This window comes from Miscanthus floridulus, chromosome 5, assembly GCF_019320115.1.
Source record: "Miscanthus floridulus cultivar M001 chromosome 5, ASM1932011v1, whole genome shotgun sequence".
Taxonomy (NCBI): Eukaryota; Viridiplantae; Streptophyta; class Magnoliopsida; order Poales; family Poaceae; genus Miscanthus; species Miscanthus floridulus.
In genome coordinates, this window is record NC_089584.1 from 17,971,097 (window position 1) to 17,984,536 (window position 13,440).

At 44.8% G+C, this 13,440-nt stretch overlaps 1 pseudogene; it reads right to left on the reverse strand.

Annotated features, from left to right (window-relative positions):
• Positions 1–4,622: 4,622 nt before the first annotated feature.
• LOC136454345 (transcription factor bHLH14-like) lies at positions 4,623–6,973 on the reverse strand (annotated as a pseudogene).
• Between the last annotated feature and the right edge of the window lie 6,467 nt (positions 6,974–13,440).

Here is a 13,440-nt window from a genome sequence, read left to right on the forward strand (position 1 = left end):
AACAGATACAGTCTTCGTCACGAAGGCCCGCTCAATACCTATATTAGTTTGTCTATTTGTACTAATATGTATAAATCTTGTAATTAATATTTTAACTAATAAATAATCTTAAATGAGAAAACTTTCAACTACAAAGTTTTAGATCTCATCGAGCACTACAACTTTGATATAGAACATTTCTCCATCCAAGGTCATTTGGAAAATTCAAAAAATTGAAATTCAAAAATCTAAGACTTAATTTATATATTTGGAACCCTAAATGATCTCAAACAAACATTTTATCAACCACAAAGTTTTAGATCTCGTCGAGCTTTACAATTTTCATATAAATTTTATCTTCATCCAACTTCATTTAAATGAATTTATTTATCCTGCAACTATTTTTAAGGATGGTTGACTTAGTCAACCGCCTCTGAAAATTGATTTTTAGTTAGGGTTGTCTTAAGAGAACCGTCTCTGAAAATTACTCATTTCTAGAGACGGTTGACATAAGCAACAATTATTAAAAATAACATTTTCAGAGGCAGTTCTAACCGCTCCTAAAAATGAATACAGTTTTAGAGACCGATTTCTTAATGGAACAACCTCTAAAAATTGATTTCTAGCAACGGTTGTATAACTACAGTGCCTCCCACGAAGGTTAGTGATGGCATGCTAATAAGACACCGCTTCTGTTAGAAAAGGGAGGCGCCTCTAAAAATCATTTCTGTACTAGTGTTATTCTTTCCCACACCTACCATTTTTGGATTGGCCGACCGATACGCGTGTGGTAGACGCACAGATATATCCACGCTTTTGGTGATTTTTCCCAAGTGCCTAAAGATTGGGGTGGGATTGGGAACTCTTGGAGATGAATTTTTTCTATTTTTATCAAAAGTCCTAGATTGGAAGATTTTATCGGGAACTCTTGAAGATGCTCTAAGGTTTATGGGTTCAATCCTATGCCCAAAGCATCTCACATATGCAAAGAGAATTAAAAGGTGGGTGTTTTAAAAATACTCTTTTATAAAAGCATATTGTTTTTATATCATAAGAGTTGTAGTCCTAGAAGGGGAATCTACCTCGCCTGCCAGTCCCCAAGTTTTACTCTAGATTCCAGTCCAACGACTGTCCCTCCGTCATTTCCAAATACTACTTCCTTTCCCAAAAGAGTTTCAAAGTCTAATCATGGGGGCTTTTGACTTATAGTGGGCTCGTGACCATGAGCCTCAGCTATTCTAATAGATTTATACTATGCAGAGTTTATACACTTTACCCATACGTTCAATCAGCCCATACCTCGGTTGAAGACGTTACTGGCCTATGAGACTCTTCATACCTGCCCGTGTCTATCTCTAGACAAACATTCCCTAGGTCCACCTACGAATGGTACTAGGGTCTCAACAGGGATCATCCAACTGTCCGCTCCGCGGACATCATCCCAGGAAATGTGCATTTATAAATACAACAAGCGGTGTCAACGACCCCCTAACCATGACCCGCGCACATACCGACTAAACCAGGATTGGTGAGCTCGTAGATATAGATAGATAGAACAAGAAGATATCAAAATTTCTCTCCTCACAATCTTTCAACACGCTCCATCTACTATCTACTATCCTCCTTTTCCTACAAATGCGAGTATTAGAGTCCAACCCTGATTTCGTCGTATGTCCCACGCTTCATTTGTTCAAAACCAGTTGCATATTTCACAAAGCACGTTGTATCTGTCCCTCGCCCTACCGAAAGAAAAAGAAAGAAACTCTAGAAACCACGTGTCTGACACCACTGTTGCTACTTGGCGTGCGCATGATGGACTATCATGAGCACGGCTAGCCTCTGTAGGTCTGCATTAACGCTGACCTTTCGATGGAGGCGGACTCTTTGTCGCCTCCATTAACCGTTTTTGACCGCCTCAGATAAGATTTCTGTAGTATTGGTGGACAACGAAAACGTATGATATTGTACGGAACAGGAGAAAAAATTAGATTCAAATTAATGAACATATGCAAATGACATGATTGAAGCGATTGACTTACTTCTTCGGAGTTACTGTAGTACCACTTGTTGGTTCTAAGCCATTGACATACAAATTATCAGCAGAGCACGCTTCCAGGAGGTTGCCTTGCGCACTTCAAGTCGGTGACATGCAAAAAAAACAGTACAATGAAGTGCATTGTTCTATCTAATCAATATGCTCGCAATTTGAGGTAGAAATGGTTGTACCATGGATGTAGAACGACATTCATCTTCTTTGGCCTATCTTTGTTATGCACTCCATATTTAATGTAATATCTGTAGGCGTTGTTTAATCGACATCAAGAACGAAAGATTCAATCTCTCTTAATAATAATTGAATGCAATAGTTAGTCTCACAAGTCATAGACTACGATTACTTATTATGTCTATAAAATGGTGATGAACCCTGCGTATGACTTTTGTTCTTTTCTTAGCAAATCATAAATCATCATTTTTCCAAAATTCACTTCGATGCTTATTAAGATGAAGTGATCGTTGCATTAGTACAAAAATGATAATGTGTCAGTGGGCCAAGGTAAACCAAATTGCATGAATGATAGTGGTTTAGTGATAATACCCAAAATAGTATGGGGTGTATATATAGTGGAAGTTTTGATAGGCTAGCGTCGCCTTCCTGATATATATAGTGCAACTTTTGACCCTGCTTTATCATGCGCCGACTTCTTAATTTAATCTCACCTTGCATGAGAGTGTTGAATGAATTGCATGAAAAAATGATAGTGTTGAATGCAGGATGACCATCCTTCCATTGTAGTAGGGCCAGCGTGTCGTGCCCTGTTAATGAGACAAGGGTTAAGGAACACGTTCTTCACAGTCAACTAGGTCGAATCCATCCAATCTTTCCTATAGGAAAGTATGACACATGTGTGGTTAAAAGGTTAGCCCAAGCACATATAACCAAATGCGAGGATCAGTTTAAGGCTCAACTACTTACAGGCACCACAAGAAAATTTGACTCGCGTCGAGTCTCTTCTGGTGGAATAAGAATTGCATGTACTCGAAAGATATGGTCAAGTTAAAAAAATTCAACGCTAGTGTTGTATATGTCATTAGCTGGGTACATCACCAGCCTTTGGGGCAATGACCTTGCCCACTAGGGTGTGACAAATCTTGTCGGCGACTACTCGCTTCTCGTACTTCATTCCAAGCTCTTCGAAGACCCACTTTAGCCGAGGGCCCTACCCAACCACGGCAACATGCTCTTTATTCGTGCAGTGGCCCAACATCTCAACGGGCTGACGCTCAACGCTACCAATGATGTCCTTGTCGCTTTTGCCTTCGACTTTCTTGATGTTGAAACGAGGACAGGGCACGATGCTCTAAGGACAGTAGAGGGGGACAGCCACATCCGCAAGGGTGAACTCCTTCCATGTTGTGATCCAGAGGCCAAATTCCAGCAGCAACAAACTCTTCAACCAGGTCGCGACCGCTGCTAAATCGGACAACAAATTTGATGGCCTTTTCACAGGCCCTCCACTCATCCCTCCGATACATGAGTAACCGGGTTCGAAATCAGTATCTTTGAAGCAAGAGTGTACCGATAGGCATCATCGCCATTCTCATCCTTGAAAGTGACCCTCGGCACCCTGATGTAAAACCAGTCCCGGTACAAATCGTTACTCCACCGATTGCGTTGAGCGAAGGAAATTTCAAACCTCTCCTGCCCCCACGAGGACCTCATCAGAATAAAGGTGCACCTAGCAAACAGTGCGTCCTTTGTCTCGCCATCAAATAAAATGCCCTTCAGCTAGTCATGAAGCTCATAGCGGGCCCAAAAATAGTCAATGTAGGCATCCACCTCGAAGGTATGGTAGGCCTAGCAAAACTTGGCAAGGTTTAGGATAGCGAGGAAGTCTTTTGCGGTCCTTGCCAGAGGTGCCGAGCTAGGGCTGGCTAGGGCGCGTGGTGGCGAAGGAGAGAGCGGCAGCGGTGTGGGGGGGAAAGGAGCAGGGGCGCGACACCTTGGGCTGGTGGCGGCGCGTGGCGTGGGGGAGGGGCAGCGGCCTGGCAGCAGCCAGGCAGCGCCTAGGGTAATAAGGGCACGGGCACGAGGAGCGTGAGGGAGGGGGCGGCGGCGACAAGCAGAGAGAGTTGGGGGAATAATTATTTTTTCTTGCTTAAGATTAATGGTTACAAGGTCCCTCTATTTATAGTCCTGGGAGACTTAATCCTTAAACAATCTACCTTTTTTTCTAAAAGAGCCCTTGTAGATTTGGGTTGCTTACAAATCCAATTACTTTTTATTCTACTAATGAGAATCTTAATCTTTTTAAACTAAATAAGACCCTACTCTTATCCTATTTTTATTCTAATTCTCCATGGAAGACGGGATCTCCTCCGGATGTCGGTGCCCTCTCCTGGCCGTGTCCACTAGCGGCTGTGTCGCCCCTCCCTCGCGCCGTGTACACGAGGCGCCATAGGCCGGCTCTAGCCCTACGCTTGGCCTGCTCGGTCCTTCATCGGGGGCCATATTGGTGCATGGCAGAGTCAGATGATAAAGTTGAACTTGAAAGCTCTCCAACACATCCCATAGGAATATGACCAAAGGCATCCGAAGGCCACATATGAAAAGGTCCTAAAAACACGCTTCATTGTACTGTGGCTCAGCCTTCGTTGTACTGGGGCTCAACCTTTGTCTCTCCCTTAGGAAGCCTCACCCTCTCCTCCTTGAACCACCCAAGGCCCGCGTACCTCTTCAAGTCAGCCTTGCAGGTTAACAAAGACATGAACTCGAAGGTCTTCTCGATCTTAGCCTTGCCTTCATTGGTAACTAGATCATCGACGTCAGCCTCGACATCGCTAAGATTCTCCTCGAGATATTCCAGGGCCCTCACACTGGCCATCATGGAACGCTCAAAGATCAAGTCAATCTTTATCTCTAACGCTAGCAAGTCTGTACCATGAACCCCAACCACGAAAGAAAAGCCACCTCCACAGTATAAGGACCAAGGCTTCACGTATTAGAGGCTAAAATTTTCACCCCAAAGAAAGCGACAAGGGGTACCTATGTTTTACTTCTACCCCCCCCCCCCCCCCACCTTTTATAGTGGCCCAAGTGGCGATAGAAGTTCTGCCCGCTCGTTTCGACTGCGGCGCCTCGAGAAGGCCAAGCGGCAGCCTACACTTCAAAAGTGAACGCAAAACAGGCATGACACAAATGAGCCCAGGGGAGGGAACCCTCTGTCCTGAGGCGACCGCCCTTTTTCGAGGATCAGGCTTGTCTGCATCAAACCTTACTCGCGAAGGAGAACTGTTGAGGGCAAAGCCTCACACCCAAGGTCCGCTAACAGTGATTGCATCCTATTGTCCAAACCGGCCCTATGGGTGCAGGTACATAACGAGGTATTCGGATGCCTGCGAAGGCCCCATGGAGTCGAGGGTGGCTGATGGTCCAGGAAGACCTTTGCCCAGTGTTGAAGGCCCGAAGCTATGCGATGAAGGCTCGAGCCGAAGGCGATCATACGAAGGCCCCAAAAGGACAATGAGGCTCCATTTGACAAGGCCTTTGAGGAAGCCTTTGAAAAATCATGGGCCTTTGAGGAAGCCTTTGAAAAATTCATGACGAAGGTTCTGCAAGCTAGAAGGCAGTCGGCCTTCGTCTCCGAGGACCCGCAGATGACACAGTGGTCCAATGAGAGTGGCGACAACTCGACTAGGGCCTATTAGGCATGGCTGTTGTAATAGAAAAAGACTGACCCCTATGACCACGGATGTTGTACAACTGGAAATATTCTGTAGTAGGGGAAGGGCATGTGTGTACAAGAAAATACATGTGTAATCGTACCCTATAAAGGAGAACTCAAGTACCAATAAAGATAGATCACTTGGCTCGATTACCAAGTTCCGTGCCTCGGTAATAGTGTTCTGAGAGTGGAGGCTAGACCTTCGGGACGTCATCCTTCGCCTGATTGCCTCGCTTCTTATTTCACCTTGTCGGGACGACCGATCCCAACACCGGTTGTCTTCGTGTGCACAAGAAATTACAGACGGAAGACAAACTATACAGATGAAATAATTTACCAGAACTTCCAAACAGAGGCTAGTATGGGGGTATGGGCCTTGGTTCTGGTACTTCTATTAGTGCATGTGCAAGGAAGCGCATGCAGTTGACACCATTCAACAATGAGTAGGAAAAGAGAACGTGCATGGCAAATTAAGGGCAGCTTGATTTTGGAATAATGGGCCCGATCGAAGTAACTAGTGCATGCTGGGTGGGTTGGTGGCCGGGCGCGCCCGCGCGCCATCTACCCGCTCTACTACTGCAGTAGTTTTGCAGCAGTGCGGTGCGGAGGCAGTCCTCCCCCGCAGCCCGGCCGCGGGTACGTCCACGACAACGTCCTGCACGGTGACGCCGCCCACGCGGCACACGGACGCGTGCTGCACCGGCAGGTCCAGCGCGCAGAGAGCGGCCATGATGCGCCGCGGTAGTCATCAGGCGCAGCGCAGCGGTGTCCCGCCCGTGCATCCGCACCTCCAGCTCCTGACGGGAGCCACCAATAAGCAGGGAGAGCTGGGAGAGAGAGACCGCCGTCGTCTGCCGCCTGGCCTCGGCCTCGAGCTGCTCGACGCGGCCGCGCAGCTTGGTGATGTAGCCAACGGCGTCGGCGAGAAGGGATCCCTGTCCAGGCGAGTCACCGTGGGCACGGCGGCCCGGAGGTCGCAGAAGAGAACAGGCGGTTGAGCCTGTCCCGCCGCTGCCGCTCGTCTCTCCACGTGGTTGATTGTGGTGCCGGGCGGCGCAAGAGCCAGAGGCAGGTTTCCGTCCCCGCTTCCTCTCCGCGAGTGTGTGCCGCCGCCGCCGGCGGCGGCAGGCTGGAGCCCGTGTCCTGGTGGTCTTCATCCTCATTGTCTAGCACGTCGTCGTTCCCCAACAACCACTTCTCTAGGGCATCGCAGGACAGGGGACTCGAAGCGCTGGATTCTGGTGGTGGCCGTCGGCGGAAAAGGGTGACATGAAGCACGGAGGGTAACAGGGGCGACAGGAGGTTATCCATTTGCAACCGTACGTAAGCTCTAGTGCCAGTGTGCCACGCTCATCGTAATTATATATACACGGCATACGGTAGCTGATCTGTCCACTTCAGCCCACAAAAGAGTGGCGCCTTAGGAGTTAGGATGGCCCGCATGCAAGTCAGTTTCATGATGTTTTGAGCTACTGATTGATTAACTAGTGGTAGATGTAGCGTCGTACGTGTTAGCAAAACAACATGCATGAGCCTTTCAAAAAAAAAAAACCACATGCATGAGTGGGAGTGTGATGTTCCGATGGGTAGTATTATACTATATTCAATACAAATTTAGACAAATCAGCGAGCATTAGGGTGTCCTTGTACTTGTCATGGAGCTCGGCCCATGATCGACATCGTCCCTCGCAGCACTTTACACACTAAGGGAGACGGTTTTCTTTGTCGAGTGTTATATACTTTACCGAATTGCTTTTTATCGACCGCTCGGTAAATAGGCTATTTGCCGAGTGCCAGAGAGAAAGCACTCGGCAAACAACTAACACTTGGCAAAAGAGTGGTTTGTCGAGTGCCCGAGCACTCGGCAAAGACCAGGTTTGCCGAGTGTCAGGCACTCGGCAAACCAGAACACTCCGGCAAAGGCCGCCGCCGCTAACGGCCCGGCAGCCGCCGTTAACCCTTTGCCGAGTGGTCTTCTCCTCGACACTCAGCAAAGCGGTTGATTTCCCGAGTGTCATTTTTTTTGACAAATCGACAAACCTATATTATTTTCACTTTTTGACCTCCAAACTTTTTCTGCAGTCCTCATACAATACATGGTACTCCATATTTCAATGTGGCACATTTCTCGGATTTTTTCTATATTTCTTTAATTTATTTCATTTAATTGAATTTTCTTGGATAATTCAAATTATAACGGCTAGTCATTCGAATAATAGAAAAATGATATTCATGTTTTTTTTATTTGAATGACTAGCAATTATAATTTGAATTATCCAAGAAAATTCAATAAATAAAATAAAATTAAAGAAATATAGAAAACAAAGTCTAAGAAATATGCCACATTGGGAACATGGAGTACCAGGTATTGTATGGAAACTACAGAAAAAAGTTGAGGGCAGGAAGAAAAAAATAAGAACGGTTTTGCCTAGTGTTGAGTTTGGCGCTCGGCAAAGGAGCCTCTTTGCCAAGTGCCAGGATGGCTTGGCACTCGGCAAGAATTTTAAATTTTTTAAAAATACCCTCTTTGTCGAGTGTCAGTGCCGGGTGGCACTCGGCAAAGAATTTAAAAAATTAAAAAATACTTTATCGAAGTGTCAGATCGTGGGCACTCGGCAAAGAATTTTTTTAAAAAAAAAACTCTTGCCAAGTTGCCAAGCCAGGTGCACCCGGCAGAGAATTAAAAAAATACTTTGCCGAGTGCCAGATCAGGGGCACTCGGCAAAGGGGGGGATTATAACCTCGGCGGCCCAGCCGGCCCACACACACCGCACGCACGCACAGCACGCACGCTGATCCTCGCTAGTGCCGCCTGCCGCCCGGCCTCGCCTCCTTTCTCTAGTCTCCCTTCTCTTCTTCCTCCTTCTTCCTCTTCTTCTTCTTCTCTTCTCTTCCTCCGTTTCCCTTCTTCTTCTTCTTCTCCCCTTCTCCTTTTCCCCTTCCCCCCTTCTCTTCCCCCTCCTTTTCCGCCTTTCCACCCTTTCCCCTTCCCTACCTCCACCCACACCGCCCCGTCCCCTCCTCCTATCCCCCTATTATCCTCCCTCCACCCGTCGTCGTTTCTTCTTACTAGTAGTTGCGGTAGTAGTAGTGGTAGAGTAGCAGTGGTGGTAGTCGTAGGAGTCGTAGGAGTGGTTGTGACATTGTTATATATATGTGGTTGGATATAATCTTGTGCATGTCGCTCATCGTGCCGTTCATATATATGTGCATGTCGGCCATTGTGCCATTGGTTTTTCTTGCAGGTTTTGGAAACCTCACCGTGCAGGGGGTGCTGCCGAAATTTTGTATTGACAGTTTTATGTTTCTTTTTTGTAGAGAAGAGCCCGTCGGAGCAGAGTCGGAGTACCTCGGCAACCCCGATCGCCTTCCTCGCCGTTGCGGGTCTACCTGCACCGCGTTGCCTCGCCACTGCACTGACCCTCCATGGCCCCGCTTGCCTGACTAGCCACCGTCACCCTAGGTATAACCCTCTTTCCATATCATGGTTGTAGATCACGTAACCCAGTTAGGCGTCTTCCGTTCTAAAGAGATACGGTTGTAAATATGCAGATATTTTCATATCTAAAACCGTATCTATTTCGAATTGTCCATGTTTTTTATACCTTTTCTTTGCATTATTGTAACATTGGGGTGAATATATTGTAGGCCCAGCTAGAACAAGAGATGAGGATACGGGAGCAGATGCAGGCGAAGATGGAGAGGGTGGAGGCCAAGCGGGAGGCCGAGCAGCGGAGGATGGCGAAGATTCTTTAGTACGTGCAAAGTCTTGGCGCCGCTACGGGTGTAGTTCCGCCACCTTCGCTATTCGCTCCACCTCCACCTCCTCACTATTCTACTCCTATAAGTATAAATGTTTTAGTTTGTATGTTCATGCTTACGGCCAAACCTAGTGGAGTATGGAAGTTTTATTCATGTATGGTATATATTTATCTTGTCTCACACATACAATCTCTTCTCCTTTGTGCAGAATCAATCGGTGGCATCGAACGATCCTCATGCTTCAGCGAATCCTTCACCAAATCTGTCTCATTGGCCATCTTGGTGATGATACTTGTGGTTGTTAATGGTAATTTCTATTTGCAATTGTGGTTGTAGATGATTGAGCACTTGGATTACTTGTGAACTTATTTGTGATATATTATGAGACATGTCACGTTTGTGATATATATGTGACGTTTGTGATATATATGTGGTGTTGGTTATATATATGTGTTGTTGATGATGTTTGTTATATATATCTTCTGTTTGTTTGGATGGGATGTAAAAAATAAATAAAAAAGGTTGTTTTCAGTTACTTTGCCGAGTACAATGGCCATGACACTCGGCAAAGTGACTACCCTGGGAACATGCTTTGCCGAGTGCAAAGGCCATTGCACTCGGCAAACATCACAGATTTGTCGAGTGCCATGGGCCAGGCACTCAGCAAAGGGTCTCCTGTTTGCCGAGTGTCTTGACAGGACACTCGACAAATAGGCTACCTTTACTGAGTGTCTTGCTGGTGGCACTCGCATAGTGGCCACCTTTGCGAGTGTCTGAGTCAACGGCGCGCGGCAAAATAGCGACCTTTGCTGAGTGCTTGACCTTGACACTAGGCAAAGCCACCGTCACGGTATCGCTCACCGTCATGGTGAACTTTTCTTTGCCGAGTGTCAGATTAGCACTCGGCAAGGGCTTTGCGGCAAGTGCCCGATAAAGTGCACTCGGTAAAGAGGTCTTTACCGATAAAACTGTTTACGAGCACTCTTTGCCGCCTGAGGCCACCTCGGCAAAGAAGCTAATCCGGTAGTGATAAGGGCATCGACTCATGGGCTTGGTTGCAACTGCAAGCCTTGAATAATACTGATATGTTCTTGGAATTTTTCATAAGCTTCAATAGAAAGTGGCAGGTCATATAAAGATTGCAACAAAGGTGTAGAAACTGCCACATGAAGGGAAATCTATTGATTCTTGGAGTAAGAGAAGAGTTCTGGAAAGCTTGACTACACTCTCCCTTCCCAAAGGTCATGTCATAAGAAACAAGAGACTCCATCCTATAGATAGACCATAGCTATACCTTTAAAATGATTTTGAAGTTTTTAAAATATCATGCCACCAAAAGGAGCCTCTAAAGGTGCCACTAGGGGAGGGCAACCGATCTCTAGTGTAATATTTATCCCAAACTAGTTGTACCTAAGGAACTTATCTTTGTTGTAGAATTTATGAAGGTGCTTTAACCAAAGTCTTTCATTTTGAACTGTCAGGATTTAAAACCTCTAGGTCACCTAGGCCACCTTCTTGCTTAGGGAGGCAAACCATTTGTCAAGCTGCTTTTGGTGGCTTTTGTTTGTTAACATTTGAACCTCTCCGTAAACAATGCTTTCTGTATTTATCAATTTGTTTGATCATAGTTTTTAGGGAAGAAGGAAATTGCACATTGCAAAAGTTGGTAAGGGCTATGAGGACAGCATTGGTAAGATCCAATCTTCCTGCCTCACTCAGAAAGAAGGAGAACGCCATAAGCCTTGTTTCATGTTTGGAGACTAGAGGCCAAAAATCAGCAACAGAAGGCTTGGTCAGACTTAAGGTTAGGCCTAGGTAGCTAGAAGGTAGTGCCTTTTGAGCAACCAAAAGTTGTGGTTGAAACATCCAATCTATCATCTGTCACATTGATGGGTATCATCATGGATTTATCAAAGTTACCTTCAAACCAGTAGATTCAACAAAAGAAGTGAGCAAGCTTTTTCTGGTGATTGAGCTTAGAAATGTCTCCCTTCATGAAAATATAAGGGTGTCATCTGCATACTATAAGATTGGAAAATCTTCATCACTTGCTCGGCGTATTGGGAGAGTCAATAGACCATTGCTTCTAACTAAGCTGAGTATAGCTTGAAGAAAATCCACAGCCTAAACAAACAACAAGGGTGAAAGAGGATCCCTTGTCTGAAGAGGATCCCCTTGTCTAACACCTCTGTGATAGTGAAAGACCTTACCAGACTACTCCATTTAACAGAATAGCAGAGGTACCAAAGCCAAAGATAAGCTTCATCCAATTCAACCATTTGGAAGGAAAGCCTTTGTGTTCCATAATTTGCAGCATTATCTCATGTTCTACTTTGTCAAAGGCCTTTTCAAAGTCAAGCTTAAGAATGATTAAATCTTTTCTAGATTGATTACACATGTGCAAGTATTCCAGGGCCCATGCAATATAGTCTTGAATTGTTCTATGCTTGATGATGCCATATTGGTTCTTATGAATCAGAGAACATAGAACACTTTGAAGTCTATTGGCTAGAAGCTTTGTTAAAAACTTGATGGAAAATATTGAGCAAAGAAATAGTCCTACAACCTTAAACTTTTAAAGCATCACCTTTTTTTAGGTATGGGGGGTGATGTGAGAACCATTTGTGCTTTGGGAGGAAAATCTACTCAGAACAGGAAAGCATCACAAAGTCTATAGAAATCTGAATAATGATTGGCCATCATTTCTTTATAAAATTTATGTTGAAACCATCAGGTTTAGGGGCCTTATTAGAAGGAAGGGCCTTGACAAGCTGCATCAATCTATGTCCTTGCAAAACTTTCCACTCGGCTAGAAAGATCAGGTGGAGGATTGACAAAGGAGGCTAGATCAAAGCTTATACTTGTAAAGTTGCGTGTGCCCAATTTTTCTTTGAAAGAATGTTATATCAATGGCGATTTATTAGAGTGATTATCAATTGTATTGCCTTGATCATCAATAAGTTGGGTGATCTGATTCCTTCTATATTAATAGTTGCTTGTGCATGGAAGAATTTGGTGCTTGCATCACCTAGGGCAACCCATTTAACTACCCCTTTTGCTTCCAGTAAGTTTTTTGCTGATGAAGGAGGGCATAAGCTTGTCTTCTAAGAGTGACAAAAAATTGCACTCAATAAGGTTAAATATCTAAACTCCTCTAAACAATCACCAAAGACAAAGTAAGCTTGACATTGTGAATATTCTCTCTAAGATTGGAGAGACATTTTCTTCCATTCCTTTAAGATTTGTCTCATGTTTTTAAATTTGGCAGTGATATTTTTAGCTGCATCTTGGTGCTGAAAAGGAGAATGCCAACCCAAATGAACTTGATTCATGAAGTCATATGTTCCAACCAATAGTTCTCAAATCTAAAAATTTGCCCCTTGGGAATAACTGTGGAAATGTTAATAAGACAAGGAACATGATCTGAGGTTTCCATAGAGAGAGTAGTGACATTTATGTTAAGATAGGAAATGGTCCAACTAGGCGAGGTGAAAAAGCAATCTAGCATCTCTAACAAGGGTGACTTTTCCTTGTTAGTCCAAGTAAAACGCTTGCCTTTCAAAGGGAGCTCAACCAAGCCTAAGGCACTAATTGCTTCATTGGACATAAACATGTCTGAATAGTCTGCACATGACCTGTTTCAATCAACTGGGCTTCTGTAAAGATTAAAGTCACCAACAACTAGCCAATTCAACAAGATTTGGTATTTGAATATTTCTAAACCACTCAATGAAATCTTTTTCACCCAAAGGTGTGTAGGGTAAATAAATGTTGGTGAGGATCCAAGTAGCATTGTTGTGAAGAGAGGTAAATTGGATTGAGGAAGCAAAGTTGTTTTAAAAAAAAACAAGGGTGCCAAGGAAAAGGCACTTTTTCAGATGATGATAGAACCACTAGAAGCCCCATTGGAGGGTAAAGATTTAAAAAACAGCCAACATAACCAGACAGACTATTGGTGAAAGAAAAGATCAAAGTG